At 40.1% G+C, this 16,094-nt stretch overlaps 1 long non-coding RNA gene across 1 annotated transcript; it reads right to left on the bottom strand.

The window, feature by feature from the left end:
- Window positions 1-661: 661 nt before the first annotated feature.
- Window positions 662-15,745, bottom strand: LOC132345231 (uncharacterized). The gene is made up of 3 exons (XR_009494433.1): window positions 15,657-15,745; window positions 8,430-8,526; window positions 662-3,643 (listed from the first exon to the last, which is right to left on the bottom strand). It is a non-coding gene; the product is annotated as an uncharacterized lncRNA (long non-coding RNA).
- Between the last annotated feature and the right edge of the window lie 349 nt (window positions 15,746-16,094).

Here is a 16,094-nt window from a genome sequence, read left to right on the forward strand (position 1 = left end):
CAGAGAAAATCATAGGACGTAGGGGTGAGGGTGAAGCACCCATCTGGACCAGAGACTGATGAGGACCACATTCAAAGGTAGAAGGAGCAATTACAGTCTGACCACGTTGTTGCTCCCCCAGGCTGGCATAGCACTGCCTGAAGAGCCTCCCCCCATCCCTGCTCCCCACCTAGTTTCTCTGGCAGGCAAAAACAGAACCCCAAATGGACACCCAGCTTTCCCAGCATTGTGTAACGTGCTTTTAGGGAGGTCTGTTTTGGTCTTGCCTCAAAGAAATTACTTGGGGGAGTGGCAGGGCTCCACCATCAAGGATCAAATAGACACAGGGTGCCAGGCTTGCAGGAACCTGCTTACGGCCCTCTGTGAACCACATTCCCACTTACCATGTGTAGGAGCAGACATCCCAGCCAGTGGCTTTGCTGGGGGTCCCATCTGGCCAGGGAATACGGTTGTTTGGCAGTTCCATCTGACCTGAGTCTCTGGTCAACGGGCCTCACCAGCTCATTCTTCTGCCTCACTTCAGCAGGAAAGCAAATAACTCGGCCTCGGTTCCTGCCCATCCAGGGAATCTGACTGGAGGACGCTGGGCAGCGGCAGAGTGCACCCTGTGGTGCTGGGTGATCTGGGACCCAAAGTGACATATTTCCAAAGAAGACAGTCAGACGGCCAACAGGTACCTGAACAGATGTTCAACGTCACTAATCATCAAGGAAGTGCACATCAATGGTCCCCTTCCATTATCTGATGTCACTGTCTTCATATGGAGCCTCCAGATCACTGGTTTAGTATAAAACAAGGTAACGCAGGAGGAGCCAGATGGGTGAGATGTCCAGAGCGAGGTGTGGAGAGACAGCAGGGAGCTTCCACACCCCTCCACGCATGCCACTCTAAGGCAGTGGGCCCCAGGCTGAGAGCTGGAGTCTGTCCCCCCATGGATAGAGACTTTAAGATGAAGGTAATAGCAGGAGTGAGAAGGAGCTGAGCCTGCCTGAGTGAGAACAGGGATCTCACTCTGGAAGTCAAGGCGACCTTCCCAACTGCACACGTACTGAAAGGCTCCTCCAGGGTCAGAAAGGGAGGGGGTGCCACCCCTTAGTAGGTGATGTTAGCCTACTCAGAAGCCTCTTTGCTAGAATCCATCTTGATCTCCTTGCAGTCCAAGGGACTCACGAGAGTCTTCTCCAACACCACAGTTCAAAAGCATCAATTCTTCAGCACTCAGCTTTCTTTATAGTCCAACTCTCACATCCATACATGACGGGAAAAACCATAGCTTTGACTAGATGGACCTTTGTTGGCAAAGTAATGTCTGCTTTTTAATACACTGTCTAGGTTTATCATAGCTTTTCTTCCAAGTAGCAAGCATCTTTTAATTTCATGGCTGAAGTCACCATCTGCAGTGATTCTGGAGCCTAAGAAAATAAAGTCTGTCACTTTTTCCACTGTTTCCACATCTATTTGCCATGAAGTGATGGGACCAGATGCCATGATCTTAGCTTTTTGAATGCTGAGTTTCAAGCCAGCTGTTTCACTCTCTTCTTTCATTTTCATCACGAGGTTTAGTTCCTCTTCACTTTCTGCCATAGGGGTGGTGTCATCTGCATATCTGAGGTTACTGATATTTCTCCCAGCAATGTTGATTTCAGCTGTGCTCCATCCAGCCCAGAATTTCTCATGATGTACTCTGCATAGAAGTTAAATAAGCAGGGTGACAATATACAGCCTAACGTACTCCTTTCCCAATCTGGATCCAGTCTGTTGTTCCATGTCCAGTTCTAACTGTTGCTTCTTGACCTGCACACAGGTTTCTCAGAAGACAGGTAAGATGCTCTGGTATTCCCATCTCTTTAAGAATTTTCCACACTTTGTTGTGATTCACATAGTCAAAGGCTATAGTGTAGACAATGAAGCAGAAGTACATGTTTTTATGGAATTCTCTTGCTTTTTCTATGATCCAATACAGGTTGGCAATTTGATCTCTGGTTCCCCCACCTTTTATAAATCCAGCTTGAACATCTAGAAGTTCTCAGTTCATGTACTGTTGAAGCCTAGCTAGAAGAATTTTGAATATTACTTTGCTAGTATGTCAAATGAGTGCAATTGTACAGTATACCATTTGAGCATTCTTTGGCATTGTCTTTCTTTAGAACTGGAATGACAACTGACCTTTTCCAGTCCTGTGGCCACTGCTGAGTTTTCCAAATTTGCTGGCATATTGATAGAATGATCTCTGTTCATTTCCAAGGCAAACCATTCAATATCACAGTAATCCAAGTCTACGTCCCAACCACTAATGCCAAAGAAGCTGAATGGTTCTATCAAGACCTACAAGGTGACTGACATACAAAAGTAGGAAGTCAAGAGATACGTGGAGTAACAGGCAAGTTTGGTCTTGGAGTACAGATTGAAGCAGGGGAAAGGCTAATAGAGTTTTGCCAAGAGAATGCACTGGTCGTAGCAAACACCTTCTTCCAACAACACAAGATATGACTCTATATGTGGACATCACCAAATGGTTAATACCAAAATCAGATTGATAATATTCTTTGCAGCCAAAGATGGAGAAGCTCTATACAGTCAGCAGAAACAAGACCGGGAACTGACTGTGGCTCAGATCACGAACTCCTTATTGCAAAATTCAGACTTCAATTGAAGAAAGTGGGGAAAACCACTAGGCCATTCAGGTATGACCTAAACTAATCCCTTACAAAAATACAGTGGAAATGACAAGTAGATTCAAGGGATTAGATCTGATAGAGAGAGTGCCTGAAGAACTATGCACAGAGGTTCATAAAATTATACAGGCACTGATCAAGACCATCTCCAAGAAAAAGAAATGGAATAAGGCAAAATAGTCATCTGACGAGGCATTACAAATAGCTAAGAAAAGAACAGAAGCTAAAGGCAAAGGAGAAAAGGAAAGATATAACCCATCTGAATGCAGAGCTCCAAAGAATAGCAGGGAGAGATAAGAAAGCCTTCCTAAGTGAACAATGCAAAGAAACAGAGGAAAATAATAGAATGGGAAAGACTAGAGATATCTTCAAGAAAATTAGAGATACCAAGGGAACATTTCATGCAAAGGTGGGCTCAATAAAGGACAGAAATGGTATGGACCTAACAAAACCAGACGATATTAAGGTGGCAAGAATATACAGAACTATGCAAAAAAGATCTTAATGACCCAGATAACCACAATGGCATGATCACTCACCTAGAGCCAGACATCCAGGAGTCCAAAGTCAAGTAGGCCTTAGGAAGCATCAGTACTAACAGAGCTAACGGAGGTGATGGAATTCCAGCTGAGCTATTTCAAATCCTAAAAGACGATGCTGTGAAAGTGCTGCACTCAATATGCCAGCAACTTTGGAAAACTCAGCAGTGGCCATCAGACTGGAAAAGGTCAGTTTTCCTTCCAATGCCAAAGAAAGGCAATGCCAAAGAATGCTCAAACTACAGTTGTCTTGCAGTTAGTAAATCAAGATATATTCCTGGCTCCTGACTTCCATTATTGCTGTAGAGAAGTCATCTTTCACTGTAATTGCCATCCCTTTGAGACTGAGCTTTCTCCTCTCTGGCTGTGTTGTTAAACAATCTTTTCCCCGTCTGGTATTCATCAGTTTTCCTATAAGATGTCTAAGTGCTGTTAAAAAAAAAAAAAAAGTGTTCGTCTTAGGATTCACTAGGCTCCATGGACCTAATGATTATTGTCTTTCAACAATTCTAGAGATTTCCTAGGAATTAATACTTCAAATATTTCTTTGTTCCCATTATTCTTTCTGGAATGTTGGTTAATCTCATTTAATGTTTTCTATCGCTTTCTATCTCTGTGCTGCCTTTGGGTAATTTCTTCAAATTGATCTTGTATTACTTATTTATTGCTGTATAATAAATTACCCACAAGTCTAGCTGCTGAAAGCAACATGTATTACTTCACAGAGTTTCTGGGGGACAGGAATCCAGGAATGACTTAGTTTGGTGGTTTTGGCTCAGTGTCTTTCACAAGGTGAAGGTCAAGTGACCCTGGGGCTGTCATCAACGGAGGGCAGGACCAGGGCTGGAGGGAAAGCTGCTTCCAGGTTGGCTCACTTCCATTCCTCCCCACAGGGGCCTCTCCCAGGACTGCTTGAGTAGTCTCTGGACAGACCAGCTGGCTTCCCCAAGCTGAGGTATGAGACAGGGAAAGCAGCAGCAGGAAGCCACAGCATCCTTTATGACCCAGTCCCCAAATCACACACCTTCAGTTCCACTTTATTCAGTTTCTTGGAAGCCAATCAAGGCGGCTGGTCTATGCTTAAGGGAAGGAGAATGAAGCTCCACCTCCTGAAGAGGAGAATATCGAAGAATTCTAAACACTTAAAAATCACCACTCAGGGCTTCCCTGGCAGTCCAGTGGTTAAGAATCCACACTTACACTGCAGGAGTCAGAGGTTCCACCCTTGGTTGGGGAAGTAAGATCCCACATGCTATGCAGCATAGCCAAAAAATAAATTTTGAAAAATCACCACATAAATTTCTCCATGGACAGGAGCCTGGTGGGCCACAGTCCATAGGGTTGCAAAGAGTCAGACTTGACTGAACGACTGAGCATGCGTATTTCAGTTCAGTAGTCTCTCATCAGTTGCGTTTAATCTGTTGCTTCTAATTTCAGTTACTAAAACATTCATATCTAGACATTCAGCTAGGCCTCTTTTTTTTCAAACCTGCCTAGTGATTTTTCACAGTATCATGTTATACATCTAATACCTTCTTTGATTTCTTTAAACATGTTAAATTGTTATTTTATATTGTGTGCTAACTCTAAAAATCTTCAGTCTTTGAAGAATAGACTCTCACTCCTGATGTCCTGTTCTTTAGTGTTTGTGTTGCTAGCTTTGACTATGAACTGCCCCTTTCCCTTGGAAATTTCTCTGGGGAAATTCCTTGGCACCTAAATCAAAGTTGTTGTTGTTGCTCAGTCACTAAGTCATGTTCGACTGTTTGCAACCCCACAGACTGCAGCACACCAGGCTTCCCTGTCCTTCACTATCTTTTGGAGTTTGCTCAAATTCATGTCCATCAAATCAGTGGTGCCTTCCGACCAGCTCATCCTCTGTCACTCCCTTCTCCTCCTGCCCCCAGTCTTTCCCAACATTAGACTGCTTTCCTCCAAAGATGTACATTTGCTTCTGACAACTGCCTGGAGTAACAAGCAATCCAGGACACCTTGAGTTATATTCTTGGCTTAAGGTACAGGTAGCATGCAGCATATATTTGGACCAAAAAATATATTGTGAGGGCCATTACACATTCTCAGGGAAATCCCACCATACTCCTGCCAACCAGTGCTAAACTCGGATTCAGATTTCTTTGATGTCTCGTTCCATGTGACTTTATTTTCTTCCATCTCTTTTACATTGAAGGTATAACCCATTGAAGTCCCAGCTTTCTGCAGAGATTTATCAGTCTCCAATTGATATTGTGACCTTAAGCTTAACTTCTTGCCCCCCAAATATGGTACTGTCTCTAGGGTTCAGCAAAAAACTCAAGAGAAGCTGGTGTTGGTGTTACCTTATCACCAGTGTTTCTTGCTTTCACTTTGTTTTTAACCTTTGTTAAGATCATGCCAGTTTAGCAATACCATCACAAAGATGATTTTTGACTGTTTACATTGGGAGGGTCATTGAAAGTATTTAATCTTCCAACTGCTAAAAATGCAAGTTCCCAATTCACTCTCCAGTCCACTCCAGGCTGCCTCCCCTCCCACTCCATTTGTTGTTGGTGGTGGTGGTTTTTTGTTTTTGCCACATCACGCTAGTCCCTTGACCAGGAATTGGAACTGGGCCCCTGGCAGTGAAAACACGAGTCCCAACCACTGGGTGGCCAGGGAATTCCCCTTAAGTTGTTCTTTTCAGTATCCTCCACGTTGTCCAATAAAATGGTCTTCCTTAGTCATCATCTTATTTGACCTTTAAGCATCATTTGACTGGTTTAAGGACTCTTTCCTTTATACAGCATTTCTTTCCTGGCTTCTTCAACACATTCCCTGGATATTCCTGTATCACTGGCCTCTCCTTCTTAGTCTCCTTTCTTGACCTTTTGTCTTCTACACAGCTTCTCTCTATCCAGTCTTCCCAAGGTGATCTCCTATAACCTGACGGCTTTATATCCTACCTATACCCAGCTGCTTACTTGGCATCTTCACTTGGGTAACGCTCACTTTAAACCTGTCCAAAACAGAACTCTTGGTTTTCCTCTCCAGCATCTATTCTTCCTCCAGTTTTCTCCACCACAGTGAATGGCCCTGACTCCACCTTGCGGCTCTAACCAAAGAACTAGGAGTCATCTTTCATCCACCCCCTTCCTCTAACTATCACATCCAGTATGTCAATCTTACTGATTCTATTTTTATCTTGAAGTATTTATTTCTAAATTTTTATTTATTTTTAACACAAAAAGCATTTTTTATTGGGATACAGACAATTAACAATGTTGTGATAGTTTCAAGCGAACAGTGAAGGGATTCAGTCATACATATACATGTATCCATTCTCCCCCAAACCCCCCTCCCATCTAGGCTGGTACATAACATTGAGCAGAGTTCCATGCACTATACAGTAGGTCCTTGTTGGTTATCCATTTTAAATATAGCAGTGTGTGCATGACATTCCCAAAGTCCTTAACTATCCCTTCCCTCTGGCAACCATGAGTTCATTTTCTAAGTCTGTGGTACTGACTCTACTTTTAAGACATCCTGAATTTTCCCGTTCCTGTCCATCTCTACAACTGCCACCTGAGTCTAGTCATTATTATCTCTAACCTGTACTAATGCAATTGCTTTTCTATTGGCTTCCCTGTGTGCATTCTTTTCATAATCCATTTCCATAGAGCCAGCAGAATACTTTTTTAAAAAGGAAAATTACTCATGTTAATCCCTTAATTAAAATGCTTCAATGGCACACCTTTGCACTTTGAATAAAACCCGTATTGTTTACCAAGACCCTTAAGTCTTTCCCTACAGGACGCTTAGTTGTATCTCATAACACTTATTACTATCTGAAACTAATCTGTTAATGTCTTTACTTACTGTCTGCTTCCTCTCTTTAGACTCAAAATTTCCATTACAGAACTACAACAGGACAACTGTCTATTTGTTCCCTACAATAACCTCAGCAATTATTAGGTGATTAATAAATTCCTATTGATTCAATCTTTCATATTCTAATAGTTCTCTGAACACCCAGTCTTCATGGCAGAAGTAACTACTTCCACATTTGTGTTCAAATAACACTTTGAACACACCACCATTATAGTACTCAGGTGTCTACAAGCTTATCTCCTTACTAGAGTGTGAACTTTTCAGGAGTATAAATCATGACATTTTCTTCTTCAAATTAGAATTCTAGGCTCTTCTTCACTACCTGATAAGGTAGTGAATAAATGAATGAATGAATGCTAATAAACAGTCAGAGACTTAAAAAATCATTTTCTAAAATTACTTTCATCAACAGACAAGAAAAACAATATGAACATAACCTTTGGTTCTGGAAAAACAACTAAAACTGTGACAGCAAAAACAAGTCTCTAATTAAATATGTCATGCTTCTGCAAAAGAACTCCTAACAATGATTAGGACAGAAGAGAGGAAGAAAAGGACTTTCAGGTTTTAAATGACTTTTTTCTCCTCTGTATTTGCTCATCAATTTTAGATCTGCAGCAATGGCTCTAGAAACAAGCCAATTTCTGACAGTCATGTGGCCCACATAATTTTTGGAATTTTCAGAAATGCTTATCATCACATTGGAAATGAAAGAGACTTCTCTCCTTGTCTTTGTGCTAAAGGTTCATTTGGAATCTATTAAATTGATGACTGAGGTAATACCTGTGTCCTTGGGATTATTACCAATAGTGCCCCTAAATTGGCTCCACCAAAGCCCAATCTGTTGCCAGAGAACAATGTCCATTCTGCCCTTGTAGCCAGCAGGACATGTGGGAAATCAAAAGCCTGTACATAGACATTAGTGTATGGATCTTAGTCATCATACTCAGCAAACACTTTCCTAAAAAATCTGGTGCCAAACAATTCTTAAAATAAAAATGTACATGCTTCACTAATTCACTTAAGTGTTTAGATGCTTCTATTGTATTTATTATTGTTCAGTAGCTCATCTAATGTTACTTGATGAAAACCTTCCCTTAGCTCCTTAAGGCCTTAGTTTTGAGCTTAGAGATAGTGAAAAGGGCTCAACAAAATTTTTCAGCAGCAAAACAGAAGACAATCACTAATCGGTACCTTAGTAAAAACCTTTTATTATTTTCAAAATACTTTTGAGGGCCTGCTTAGTTTTTATTTTCTTTCTAATAAATGGATTTGTATATAACCCTCATTTGTGAATTTGTGTGCTGCACTGGAGTACTCAGAGACCAGGTGGTAAAGCTACATTCGTTACCTTTTTAATTCTTGGCACGCTGGAAAATCTCAACCTTCTCCCAATGCTCCTCTCATATTCTGCTCCTTATCTCCTTCCAACAAACTGGGTGGGTATGCTAGTGGAAGTGTGAGGTTGATAAAAACATACACTTGATTAGCAGATAAAAATAAAGAGCATTGTTTAACAAAGGAGGAAAGTACAATGGAGGAGAAGATAAAGGAGAAGTGGGAATAAAAAGAAAACTGGACAATAATGGTGAAAAAACTGAAGGATAATATTGGAAGAAGGGCACCGGAGACTGATTGCGCTCTTATTAATCTCAGTACCTCCAACTTCTCCAAGCCACCTCAACAGTCTGTTTCATGGCAACAGGTCAGTTCTGTGCAATGTTTCTGATCTTTAATGGATTCCTTGGGCCATTTTCCATTCCTTGCTTGCTCATTGCCCACGCTTTGCAGATGTGCAAGTGGGAGGCTGAATATTTTAGTTTTCTACTGCTGCTCTAATAAATTACCCTCAATTTATGGGCTTAAGCAACACTTAAGCAACTTATCACCTTCTGTAAGTTAGAAGTCTGACATGGGTCTCATGGGGCTGAAATGAAGATGTCAGCAGCTCTTTTATGAAGACTTTAAAAGTGAAAGTCGCTCAGTAGTGTCCAACTCTTTGTGACTCCAAGGACTATATAACCCATGGGATTCTCTAGGCCAGAATACTGGAGTGGGTAGCCTTTTATGAAGACTTTAGAGGAGTGTTAATTTCCTTGCTCACTTTGCTCATTTTGGTTGTCGGCTGACTTCAAAATGAAATGGAAGGCCTTAGAGTAGTAAGCTTACTGTTACTGAAATCATTCAAGCAGAGGCTTATAAAAGATGGTTTTGGAGGATATTGGTACTGGGTTCGAAGTTGAACCTTATGATTTCTAAGGTCCCTTCCAACTAAAGAATGCATGATCTAGGCAAAAAACACTCTAGTACCAGTTTAAGTCTTAATCGGCTGTCCTGTGTACGGGAAAAAAAAAAAAAAAAAACAACTGATTTGCTTATATGGGTAGGCTTCCTATTGGGGAAATTGATATAGGTACTTTAATGCATTCATCTTTTTCTCCTGTTATGTACCTGGTAGTGATATGCATGGAGATATAATAATGAACAGAGAAAGGATACCATTCAGAACGATGTAGCTATATTCCAGAGATATGATACAGAATGATATATCTATATTCCAACTTTAGATCAATTTTAGGATCACCTCCATCAACATAATTCAGATTAGGGTCTACAAACTAAACTCCTAAGTGCTAGCAGTTCAAAAACAATAGCTTTTTATTTTTTAGGTTTTTTTTTTTTAATCTTTTTTTTTAAATTTTATTTTTAAACTTTACAATATTGTATTAGTTTTGCCAAATATCGAAATGAATCCACCACAGGTATACCTGTATTCCCCATCCTGAACCCTCCTCCCTCCTCCCTCCCCATACCCTCCCTCTGGGTCGTCCCAGTGCACCAGCCCCAAGCATCCAGTATCGTGCATCGAACCTGGACTGGCGACTCGTTTCATACATGATATTATACATGTTTCAATGCCATTCTCCCAAATCTCCCCACCCTCTCCCTCTCCCACAGAGTCCATAAGACTGATCTACACATCAGTGTCTCTTTTGCTTTCTCGTACACAGGGTTATTGTTACCATCTTTCTAAATTCCATATATACGCATTAGTATACTGTATTGGTATTTTTCTTTCTGGCTTACTTCACTCTGTATAATAGGCTCCAGTTTCATCCACCTCATTAGAACTGATTCAAATGTACTCTTTTTAGCTTTTTAAAATAATGAAAAAGGAATATCTCTTCTACCTTTATATTTCTTGAAAAAAGAAGAAGGTGGTGGTCATTTGTCATAACAGTAAAATGAGTAAAGACTTTAAAAAAAAAAAAAAAAAAAACAAGAATGGAGAATGCCCACCTGTAAATTTAGTATGAGGCAGCAGAGCTGGAAGACAGGCTCAGCTGAAGGTAGGGTAGACTGAGCCTGAAATAGACAGCCTTTGAACAATGTGGGTGAAGGATATCTAAGATGTTCCGGACACAGTTTTGAACTGAAAAGCATGAAATCAGCAAGGCCCCTACTTCTTATGACCCTTAAGAAGAAATGACTGGCTCCCTTCCTCAAGGTCACTGAAAACAAACAGCACTTTCAGTCATTACATGGGCTCTTCAAAAGAGGAGCAGATTCCCAACTTAAGTCACCTAAATGAAATCTCTTGTCTCAAAATAGTTTCACCAACACTGATTGAACTATTTCCACTTTTGTTTTAAAGCTAAATATTTATTCTACTAATTGATAGTAATCTGTGCTAACAACAATGTATTTGTTTTTTAAAAACAGATGAAAGGGCTATAGTCACGAACACTTTATTCCAAACCAAGACCCCTAGGTTAATGTTGGAAAGCATTAGGTTAGCTCTTGTTGGCTATCTGCTACCCTTATTATTCATAATATTATATATATGAGGAGATATAGTCTGACTTTGGAACAAGCCAATTCGCAACCTTTCAAAACACAGTTCTATTTAAAATTGGGTATTTCCTATGTAGGAGCTTCTAATTTTTATATCCTTTTTTATATTCATACGTTTTAATTCTTATAACTTGAAACACAGGTATAAAGAAAATCTTTAAAACAGCATGTTTAGGCAAATTTGTTGGCTATATAAACATGATATTATTATTTTAGAAAGCATACTAAAAAGACAAAATTCTATAGCTGGCAAAATTGAGTCCGTATTACATATTGGCGGGGGTTAGTTATTTTGCCTTCAAATGATATTTACAGATAATCCTTTGATATATGACAATGTCTCAGAGAATGAAAGCTGAAAAACTATACACAGATTTAATGAAAAACTTACATACCTTAAGCATTTCCAAAAGATATTTGCTTCAATTACTGAAGTCATTTTGATTAAATACCTTTGAAAACTGGGCAATTTAACGGCAAAACAAAGCAGAATTTTCTTGATAGGCCTCTGTAGTTTGAATCTTCATAAAGCCTCTGGTAGGTCAGTTAAAAGAGTTGAATTGGGAAGTTGAAATATCTCTTCTAAAAGATCTTTTGTTTGGTTGTTTCTTGAATATGTATTATGAAACTGCTAACATTTGATCAACAAAACCAACAACTTCACATAACTCAGAATAATATTACCTAGCTATGGCCACATAATATGAATCTCCTTGGGCTGATTAAAAACAAAAAACCATCTACTCAAGAGCTTTCTACTGAGATGACCATGATAACATATACAATAATGTACAATACTAAGAAAATAAAAGACAAACCAAAAAAGGGGCTCAAAAAAAAAAAAAAAAAACCCACTCACATTAAATAAATGTGAGCTTCAGGTATCATATATTACAGAAAGTGAAATAACTATTAACTATGATAAACTGTAGACATATATACTTATACAGATAATCACAATTCACTATCAGATTAAAATATCAGCAAAGTTGGCATTTTCTTAAAAAGTTTAAATGAAAAGAAACAGCTTCCACAGCTCTTTCAAATAAAAGTAAGACAATTTAACAGCTTTTAAGTGTCAAATTGCACTCATCTCACACACTAGTAAGGTAATGCTCAAAATTCTCCAAGCCAGGCTTCAGCAATACATGAACCATGAACTTCCAGATGTTCAAGATGGTTTTAAGATCAAATTGCCAACATCTGCTGGATCATCGAAAAAGCAAGAGAGTTCTAGAAAAACATCTATTTCTGCTTTATTGATTATGCCAAAGCCTTTGACTGTGTGGATCACAATAAACTGTGGAAAATTCTGAAAGAGATGGGAATACCAGACCACCTGACCTGCCTCTTGAGAAACCTATATGCAGATCAGGAAGCAACAGTTAGAACTGGACATGGAACAACAGACTGGTTCCAAATAGGAAAAGGAGTACGTCAAGGCTGTATATTGTCACATGAGAAACGCTGGACTGGAAGAAGCACAAGCTGGAATCAAGATTGCTGGGAGAAATATCAATAACCTCAGATATGCAGATGACACCACCCTTGTGGCAGAAAGTGAAGAGGAACTAAAAAGACTTTTGATGAAAGTGAAAGAGGAGTGAAAAAGTTGGCTTAAAGCTCGACATTCAGAAAATGAAGATCATGGCATCTGGTCCCATCACTCCACAGGATACAGATGGGGAAACAGTGGAAACAGTGTCAGACTTTATTTTTGGGGGCTCCAAAATCACTGCAGATGGTGACTGCAGCCATGAAATTAAAAGACGCTTACTCCTTGGGAGAAAAGTTATGACCGACCTAGATAGCATATTCAAAAGCAGAGACGTTACTTTGCCAACAAAGGTCCATCTAGTCAAGGCTATGGTTTTTCCAGTGGTCATGTACGGATATGAGAGTTGGACTGTGAAGAAAGCTGAGCGCCCAAGAATTGATGCTTTTGAACTGTGGTGTTGGAGAAGACTCTTGAGAGTCCCTTGGACTTCAAAATCCAACCAGTCCATTCTAAAGGAGATCAGCCCTGGGATTCCTTTGGAAGAAATGATGCTGAAGCTGAAACTCCAGTACTTTGGCCACCTCATGCAAAGAGTTGACTCATTGGAAAAGACTCTGATGCTGGGAGGGATTGCGGGCAGGAGGAAAAGGGGACGACAGAGGATGAGATGGCTGGATGGCATCACTGACTCGATGGACATGAGTTTGAGTGAACTCCGGGAGTTGGTGATGGACAGGGAGGCCAGGCGTGCTGCAATTCATGGGGTCACAAAGAGTCAGATATGACTGAGCGACTGGACTGAACTGAACTGAATAATGTCAAATATCAAATACCGCTGAAAGTCAGTTCACGGAGCCATGCTATGCTGTCACGTCAGTCATGTCCAATTCTTTGTGACCCCATGGCAGGCTCCTCTGTCCATGGGATTCTCCAGGCAAGAAAGGATTGCCATTTCCTCCTCCAGGGAATCTTCTCAACCCAGGGATTGAACTAATGTCTCTTACATCTCCTGCATTGGCAGGTGGGTTCTTTACCACTAGCAGCAACTGGAGCTAGCAGTTCATAGAGGCAGGTATTCTGAAAGAGTCTCTGGTTTCCTCTCTCTATATGAGTGTTTTAAGTTAAGAGCTCTAATTTTCCTCTAGAAACTTCCCAACTGGGCTTACTTACAACCTCCTCTCCTATACTGTTGTCAAATGATCTTCCTAAAACACAAATCTGATTTTATCACCCCAGTGCTCACAGTCTTCTAATAGTTTCTCATTGCTCTAGGGGAAAAAAACCCCGAACTCCTCAGCATGTTTCATCTCCTATGGTGGCCCTGCTACCTAAATGCCTTTTTGTCCTCCTTGACTCTGCACATGCTGTTTCCTTGTTTGAGATTTCCAACTGCCTCCTCTGTACCCTAGTCAAATTAAAGTATCACCTTGTTTGTGAACGAGACTTTCCACTGTGACTTAAAAGGCTTTCTTCTCTGGAATCCCAAAGCACATTGTGTATGATTTTACCATACCTACTACTCTTTTGTCTTCCATCTCTGCGTTCCTAGCACCTAGAAGAATGCTTTTCACTTAGGAGTGCTGAATGAAAGGAAAAGGCAGGAAAGAGAAAGGATCTTTGATGGTTTAAAAACAGGTCGTTGGTTATGTTAGAAGTGGTGTAAGAAGGTGAAAAAGACCAGAAATACAAAGAATGAAGGATGGAATTGGTAGAAAGGAAATATTCAAAATATTTCAAAAATCTGGCAAGGAAAATAAAAAGAAATGGATACAAGATAGAAAGCATGTCAAAGGCTGCTCCTTTTCAAAACCTAGAGTAGCTGAGCAAGTTAGAAGGCAAAAGAAAGCAAGTTGAGAGGACAAACAAGAAGGTCTAAAAAGAGAGTACGTCCAGGAATCATATCCTACATGACAAGGACAGGGAAGACTGAAAGAAAGGCTGGAATGAGCCTGGAAGAATAAAGCACAGCCACGGAAACACAGAACAGAGAATTTCAGGGATCATAATTTTCATTCTTTCAGTTTCCCAAGCTTAGAAATCTTTAAAAAATTTCTTCTGGCACATTTCTTTTCTCCAATTGCTTTTAATCCATCACCAACTCCTATCATTTCATTTCTTCTTTTTAAATATCTTTCAGATCAGCTATTACTCTCTTGGCACTGTCACTGTTCTTTCATAAACCTCCATCATCTCTTAACTGAATTACTACAGAGCTCCTAAGAGGTTTCTAATTCTAGTGTCTCTACCATCCAATATAACAAGAAAGCACATCCTGCCCACTCTCAGACATTCTCTGTGAAGCTTTCTCCCACCTCCTCCCACCAGATTTAATCACCCCCTTGTCCATGCTACCAAACAGGGGTTGACCAACTGTGGCCTGCTGGTCAACTCGGGCCCCTTCCTATTTTTGTGAACAATTTTACTGGAACACAGCCACTCCTACTTTGACTGCATACTGTCTATGGCTGCTTTCATGGTATTAACAGCCGAAGTGAATGGTGGCAACAAAGACCATGTGACCCACAAAGCCTAAAGTTATTTATTATGTTATTTCATTTATAATACAATATTTATTATATTAGTTATGTTTCTCTTTATAGAAAAATTTGACAACCTCTGGACTATACCATTATATTTGCATTTTACTTTAATTATTACCTTATCATATTGATAATAAAAGTTGGTAACAGGCACTTACTGAGATGGGCACTGTTCTGAGCAATTAGGTATATTATCTCATTTATTTTTTACAACATTGCTAAGGGACAGATATTATTATGATTTCCATTTTACAGATGAGGAAACTGAGGCTTATTATTATAGATCCCATGCTTTCAACTACAACACAAATAATGACTACCCTATTTTTCTTGAGCTTATTAAGAACAAAGATCATGCCTAAATCAGTTTTGTATTCCTACAGACTCAAACAATGTCTGACATAGTAGGTATTCAATAATTGTTTGCTAAGTTAATCTTACTAAAATAACCACTTTTACTCTGCCTTCTCTCTGATGAGCAATGACTCCACATTGCTCGCTGTATCGCATCTAACCTCCTCTGGTTAGCATTAAGTCTGACCATAATCTGGGACAACTGAACCTAGCAAAGTTCAGAAAGGTTAATAATGATCAACTTCTGTTTCAGAATTGGCTGCTCTTCCTTCAGACGCCGGATGACTCTAACTCCGGACATGATATACACTAAGCCGCCAATAAAACTCACCTGCCATCATGGGACCTGTGGAGGCTGCCGTGGTAGCTGCTCACTTTGCTGTGGACACTCCCTGCTTTGCCTCTCTGGTCATCCACCATGGCCAGCTGAGTTGAAGAAGCATGTGTGGATGTCCCTTGAGTGGAAGTTCCTCTTGATTTCCTTATGATAGGAGTATTTGGATCCCTCAGGAGGGGCTGAGCAAAATCAGGTTCCTGGAGTACCTGTCGGCTCTCATTCACTATCCTAGATAACAAAATACTAAGTGTAAGATAACAACCCTACAGACTAAAAACAATACTTTGACAGACTGATGTTATTCTTCAAAAATAAAAAGCTCTCCAAACAATGTCTTTAGGACAGATATAAGGTAACACTATTGACAGAAGAGAGACTAAAACAGAAATCTGTGTCAATCTGTCCCCTAAACTGGTATGATGGAAAGAGGTT

This window comes from Bos taurus, chromosome 5, assembly GCF_002263795.3.
Source record: "Bos taurus isolate L1 Dominette 01449 registration number 42190680 breed Hereford chromosome 5, ARS-UCD2.0, whole genome shotgun sequence".
Taxonomy (NCBI): Eukaryota; Metazoa; Chordata; class Mammalia; order Artiodactyla; family Bovidae; genus Bos; species Bos taurus.